Source organism: Erithacus rubecula, assembly GCF_903797595.1.
Source record: "Erithacus rubecula genome assembly, chromosome: 6".
NCBI lineage: Eukaryota > Metazoa > Chordata > Aves > Passeriformes > Muscicapidae > Erithacus > Erithacus rubecula.
Genome location: NC_136688.1, coordinates 52,866,055 through 52,871,903, shown reverse-complemented (window position 1 = coordinate 52,871,903; position 5,849 = coordinate 52,866,055). Strand labels below are relative to the sequence as shown.

Here is a 5,849-nt window from a genome sequence, read left to right as displayed (position 1 = left end):
CCAAAGTCTCTCCTGGAGGCACAGTGGGTTTGCCATACCTTCTTCCCTCTTTGCTTTGCTGCTGGTATGGGTGGTTTGAAAGGTCAGTAAATCCATTTTCTTCTTCCTGATTTACACATGGCAACAGCAGATCTTCAGGGCAAACTTTTCTCCTCCCCAGTGCAGGTGGGTGAATTCCAGTTTCCCCTGTGGAATATTGCTCTGTGTGTGATGGGAATGAAGGAGCCACCTGCAGCTTTCAGCTGTGCCTGGGCTAAAGAACGAACCAGGATTTTTCCAACAGCAGATGGCAGCTCTCCCTTGTCTCTCTTTTGTACACACAACACATCTGTCAGTTCTCCTGAGCAGGAGAAGTAATTAATCCCCTCTATACTCCACTTTATAAAGGTATTGGAACACCTGCTCTGTGTGCTGACCACAGAAAATCAATCCCATGGGACCCCCCATTCATGGGCTGTCAGTGTAGAAGGATCTACCTGCAAAGAAAGTGACATCCTGTGCAGTCAGTGGAGATGTACTTTATGTCCTTCTCTTCTTGTCTCAGGTGTGAAAGACACAGGAGCTGTAATCCACCTCTGGAAAAAGCAAGATGTGCAAGAGGCATCAGTGCCCTGTGCTCAGGGGCTGCCTTTGGTGCTTTTGTTTGCTCACCACTGCAGCTGCAAAGCAAAGCTCACATTTGCCTGGACAATCAGTCTGGTTCTCAGAGTGATTTTGGGAGCACAAACTGGGGAAAGGAAGTGAAACTCCACTCTGGCACTTCATGGAAACATCATCCTCCAAATCCAGTGGGCAGCACTGCTTTAGGATCTTCCAGCAATTCACAGAGTGCATGTGCTAAAAGAAGAGTTTCAAACGATTGAGAGCTCCCACAAGATCCCAAAGTAAGTTTTCCCAGCATTTGCCTGCCTTCCACTCTGCCACCACTTCATCATCCAGTGACACTTCTTGTTTTAAATCCTTTCCTCTCTTCAGCTGCTTTCCCTTCTGTTGTCAGTCCCACTTGCTGAACCACTCAATTATTTTATCAGATCTTTTTCTTACTGCCCATTTGCCAACTGTTCTCTCTTCTGCCTTCAGCCTCCTGAAAACTCAGAGAGCTGAGACTTGGGGCCCTGGTGGAAGTGTTGGTGCTTTTTATTCAGTGAGCAGGGCATGAGAGGGACAAAGGTTTCCTGGGCAGCAGAATAATTTACTAGTAGAAGTAGGAGATTGTTAATATTATGACTATATGAGAGCACTGGCCAGCAGCACATTTCAGAAAATAAAGGTGATCCTCTTGAAGTTCTCTGACGCTGCACTGAGAGCACAGCAGGCACACACCTGTATGAGAGCACAACACAGCAGCAGCTGCTCACATGGGCTCTGTCACCATGCTGAGCACCTGGAGAAGGGACAGTGCTATCTGTGGGTCCCACAGAAGATCCCTTCAAGGCCACACTGTATGATGCCTTTTTCACCTCAGCACCTCATCAGCTGGAACCAGCACCCTGTATCAACACTCCTGCTTCCAACACAGTGAGCTCTGCTTTTCTATACAGGTTGCTTGGCAGGGGAGTAAAACTTCTGAAGGAATTACAGCTCTAGGCTCAGATCTGCAGGGAAGTGATAAATATCACCAGACTGCCCAGGAGTGCTGGCACACCTCTAAAAGCAAATCCACAAGGGCTACAAGCTGCAGGAGAAATAATTCACACAGCAGCTACGTGAATATACCAACAATAATCAGATCTGCCTGCCCAGCCCTGACCCAGGGTGGATGGCTTTGCTCAAAGCAGCAAACATTGCCATGTTTGTGTAAAGCAAATGGTGGGATGGCTCCTTCCCTCATTCAGCAGGGCTGGCAGCTATCCAAGGTGGCTTCTAGAGGCTCTGGAGAGGTGACACAGCCTGACAACAGAACCTTCCTCCAGAGCCACCAAGCTGCTGCACACACATCCCACAGGAAGGCCTGTGGCAGGAGCCAGAGGTGGAGGGAGCTCAGCACCTTCCATGACTGATGTGCAAGCACAGTTTTTATTGCACCAAATTACTTATTATTGTATGCATAGCAATGACCATTTAAATACTCTGTTTCTTATTATCAACTCAGCCAAGAAAAGAATCCTAAAGCAGACAATTATACATTTCTTTTAGCTCTGAAACCTCCAACTCCTGTTTCCTTTAATGCTGTATTCTTTTCCTACTTCAATTTCTCCTTGCCTTGAGTGTAGTCAAAGCAGAAAAACTAGGAACATATATTCTCCTTGTGGTACCTTTTCTGGACACAGGTGAAAGTGAGCCCTACATTCCCTGAACCTGCTACATAAGCACATCTTCAAAAAGGGAGATGTTTAAATGTAAGACAGTGGGGTGTGGTACCACACTTGGATTGTACTCAATGCTTCACACTCACCTACCTATACCTGCTCCTCTATTAACATTTCCCATTAAGCTCTTGTTCTGTGCTGCTTTTTCTGCTGATCTTTCAAAATCATCACATTTATATATGAAGCCAAACAGTCTCTGCTGCCCACAGAGGTTTTTCAGGTGCATGGACATTAATTTAGTGGGAGCATGCTTGGCAATTTTTGCCAGTCCCCTGCATGCCCTGCAAACCGAGCCGTGCTCGCTGCGGTCTGCAGCTCACTAATCCTCTGGTTTAATGCCTGATTAGTCCCAAATCCATCATTGTTAGTGAGATGTGGGTGTGGGGAGGGCAGGAGGATTTCATTCTCTCGGCTGAGAGTTAAGCTGCTGGAGGTACACCCGCCTGGTGCTGTACCAGTATTAATTAGCTGGCCTGGAAATTTCATCGGTGCTGTTCAGTGAGGTTGTGGAAAGGTCACACACTCCATTAGAAGTGCTGTGCTTCTACTTGAAGTCATTACATTTGACACATAACAAATCTCTAGGAAAAAAAATCAAATAAAGCATTAGCATAAAAATATTTTAAAAACTCAAGTTCCCACTTCAAGCAGCGTGTGAAAAAAACACAAAATCATGATAATTAGCATCTTTGTAGCTCCTTAATTACAAGGATCTTGCTTCTTCATTCTGCAAGTGAGCTCTGCAGGGGCTGTAAGCTTGGTGCTCTGGTGGTCATCACTGCAATTTGCATGGGGGGAAACATCATCACTCTGCCTTGCACAGTGGGAAACACCATTAAAGATGGTTTAAGTTATCTGCCCCAAAAAGAAGACACAAAGTCCCCGATGGATGTCTCCATATCCCCAACCCTGTGAAATTTAATAGTCAGTAAAGGTGTCATTTTATTGCTTAAAATGTAGCATGAATGAAAAAGACATGCCATCCTCCCAACAGGAGTGGCCAATACCCCAGAGGGCTGTGCAGAAACACCTCAACCCCTCAGCCCTTCAGAAAGATCCCACAGCCTGGAGAGAAGAACCTACTGAAATTCAGCAAATGCAAATGCAGGTCCTGCACCTGGGGAGGAACACCCCTGGGCTCCAGGACAGGCTGGGGGTGACCTGCTGGAAAGAGATCTGTGCAGAGGGACCAGTGGGTGTCACAAGAGATGGTCAGCTGGTCCAAGAGCCAGCAGTGAGCCCTTGTGGCCAAGAAGGCCAATGGGATCCTGGGGTGCATTAGGAGGTGATCCTGCCCCTCTCCTGATGAGGCACATCTGGAGTGCTGTGTCCAGTTCTGGGCTCCTCAGTCCAAGAGGGACGTGGAGCTCCTGGAGCAGGTCCAGTGGAGGACAGCAGAGAATGACTGGGATCTGGAGCACCTGTTCTATGAGGAAAGGCTGAGGGAGCTGGGCCTGTCCAGCCTGGAGAGGAGATGACTGAGAGGGACCTCATCAGTGTGTGTAAGTATCTGAAGGGAGGGTGGCAAGAGGATGGAGCCAGGCTCTTCTCATGGTGCTGAGCAATAGACCAAGAGGGAACGGGCAGAAACTGATGCACAGGAAGCTCCATCTGAATTTGAGGAAGAACTTCACTGTGCAATGACCATGCACTGGAACAGATGCCCAGAGAAGGTGTGGGGTCTCCCTCAATGCAGATATTCAAGCACCATCTGGATGCAATCCTGTGCCATGTGCTCTGGGATGGTCTTGCTTGAGCAGGGATGTTGGACCAAATACCAAATGTGGTCTCTTCCAGTCTTACCCATTTTGTGATTCTTGCAAGGAAAAAAAAAACAAAAAACAAACCCAAACCTGGAATTAGATAGCAAAAAGACAGAATTTGTTTGAATTTTGCTTATGTGTGTAAGAGAGTCACCTGGCTTTCTTACCAGGGAGTGACACCTCTCCAGTATGCAGTGTGGTTGGTGGTTGCAGTACAGACAACAGGCAAGGGCTTGGCTGTCAAATAGAACAGGTGACGGTTTCTGAAGCTGAAGCCTCTTGTACTTCCAAACCCCTGCTCTGCCTGCCTTTGTCCCTGGGAAGTGGGAATGTGTTATTTCAAACATAGCTGGGTGAGCTAGAATGTGTCCCCCAGGGCTAGGACAGTGACAGATGGCAGCAGTGAAGCTGCAGTAAGTCCATCACGTTGGGATGCAGGTGAGCCCAGAGCAGCCAGGCAGGCTGCCACAGAACCATAGAGTCATACAATATCCTGAGATAAAAGGGAACCACAAGGATCATTGAGTCCAGCTCCTGTCCTGGCACAGGACAACCCCAGGAATGAGACCCCTTGTGCCTGGGAATGTTGGGAAGGGTCTGTGGGAACAAGTCCTTCTCTGCCACCTTTGCCACAAACATCCTTCACATGCTCTCACCTTGTCTATCCCTTCCCCTCACAGCTAAAAACACAGTGTGTACCACACCACGATTTTAGAACTGCACCTGCATAATATGGACTGGATTAAAAACTTACTCAAGCACCTCCTTGAGCCATGTTTCCAGATGCTCTTTGCAACATGCAGCTCACAAGAAGTCATGCTTTAGCCTCATTTTGTCTGTATTTCAAGTGGTAAAACTAAATACAATGGAATGGGTCACAAGGTAGTTGTTCTTGCAAAGAGAAAACTGTTTAAAGCTCTGAGGCTGGAGCTGACAGCCAGGAGCTGGCTGGGGAAAGGCAGCTGCTCCCAGCTCCGTGTTGGAAACACCAGAAATATAAGGCTGGAGAATTTACAGCAAAATCAAAACAGGGCAGAGGAGGGAACACAGCCAATCCCTCCTGCGCTAGCAACGCTATCACAGCTCCAGCTGGAAGAGGGCAGCATGTGTTTTATTTAATGGTTTATATTGCTCCACGCTGAGGTCACATTTCTGAGAGCAAAACCAATCAGCAGCAAAAGCAGGGAACCTGTGCTGCAGCACCTGGGTCTGGCCTGGAAATTCAAAGTCTGGTCTAGATCCAAACTCTCCCCAGTTGCTCAAGGCCTTGCATTTTAAGATTTAGAATTTTTTCATTTCCATTTATGCTAAAAAACCCCACCAAAGAGAAAAGGCTTAGCATGCATCTATTAGCAGCTGGCCTCGGCTTCTTATGCTTTTGTAAATGAGGTCAGCAGGACTCTGCAGAATAATATCATAAGGTTGCAATTAGCAATGAGACTTATGCCACACACATTTTACATTAAAGGAAACAGTTGCAGTAAAAGGCTGTTCAATACAGACATCAAAGCACACAGTTTGTGTCAATTAATAATAAAGCAAAATAGAAACTTGAGATGCACAGTCACACCAAGAATTCATTTTTTAAAAGAAAAAACATTTGTTGAGAAGTTCAATCACACTTTATACTAATTTTCCATTTTTGAATATTGTATAAAAGCGCATACATTTATCATTAGCTTGAGTACAGACATGATTTACAAGGGAATGAGTATGTCAGGGAAAAATATAAGCTATATATGGATAGGAACATGTCAAGAAAAGGCATTTTGTTAAA

General features: G+C 46.4%; 1 long non-coding RNA gene across 1 annotated transcript; it reads right to left on the bottom strand.

Annotated features, from left to right (window-relative positions):
• Window positions 1–1,963: 1,963 nt before the first annotated feature.
• Window positions 1,964–5,092, bottom strand: LOC306803985. The gene is made up of 2 exons (XR_013774758.1): window positions 4,827–5,092; window positions 1,964–2,890 (listed from the first exon to the last, which is right to left on the bottom strand). It is a non-coding gene; the product is annotated as an uncharacterized lncRNA (long non-coding RNA).
• Window positions 5,093–5,849: the final 757 nt, after the last annotated feature.